Genomic DNA, 920 nt, shown 5'->3' on the forward strand with positions numbered 1-920 from the left:
TGCAACCAGACTCTGTGACTACATGGAATGAAATGGCAGAAAAGTTTTTCAAAAAGTATTTTCCACCCACGAGGAATGCCAAATCCAGAAATGAAATATGTACTTTTAGACAACTGGATGATGAAGCAGTTCCTGATGCATGGGAAAGGTATAAAGAGCTGCTGAGAAAATGCCCTCACCATGGCATTTCGTACTGTATACAGCTAGAGACATTTTACAACGGTTTAAATATCGTTGCTAGACAAATGCTCGATGCTACTGCAGGCGAAGCTTTCACAGCTTGCACCTATAATGAAGGTTTTGACATACTTGAAAAGATTTCAAATAATAACAGACAATGGTCTGACCCACGTGCAATGCCACTGAAGAAAACAGTTAGAATAAATGAGGTAGATGATGTCTCGGCATTAACAGCTCAGATCACTAAGCTAATTTCAAATTTAACATCTAGCCCACATGTGCAATCTGATGCTAATACCTTTAATTCCAATGTTCAATCAGTACAATGCATGTATTGTGGCGAAGGTCACGCTTTTAAGCATTGTCCTGGACATCCGAAGCATGTAAATTATGTCAACAAGACTGGACCATTTTCACAGACTTATAATCTGGGATGGCGAAATCATACAAATTTTTCGTGGCATAGTCCAGCTCTTAATCCACCAATGCAAAAGCCTCAAGGACAGTCCAATTTTCAACCACAAGGACAATCCAATTTTCAACAAGGCCAATCTAATTTTCACTCATAAGCGCATCAAGGCAATCATAATAATCAACATGCTAATTTTTAGAATCATCAGTCTTCTTTCCAAAACAAGCCCAAACAGCAAGCTGATTCATCTACTTCTTTGGAAGCAATGATAAAGGGTTTTATAACCCAAACTTAAGCTTCAATTAAAAATCTCGAAACTCAAATGGGA

The 920-nt window shown here is 38.2% G+C and overlaps 1 non-coding gene across 1 annotated transcript; it reads right to left on the minus strand.

Annotated features, from left to right (window-relative positions):
• Positions 1 to 80: 80 nt before the first annotated feature.
• LOC112528852 lies at positions 81 to 187 on the minus strand. The gene has a single exon (XR_003070870.1). It is a non-coding gene; the product is annotated as a small nucleolar RNA R71 (small nucleolar RNA).
• Between the last annotated feature and the right edge of the window lie 733 nt (positions 188 to 920).

The sequence above is a fragment of the Cynara cardunculus genome (genome assembly GCF_001531365.2).
Source record: "Cynara cardunculus var. scolymus isolate 2C chromosome LG 15, CcrdV1, whole genome shotgun sequence".
In the NCBI taxonomy this organism is placed as follows: domain Eukaryota; kingdom Viridiplantae; phylum Streptophyta; class Magnoliopsida; order Asterales; family Asteraceae; genus Cynara; species Cynara cardunculus.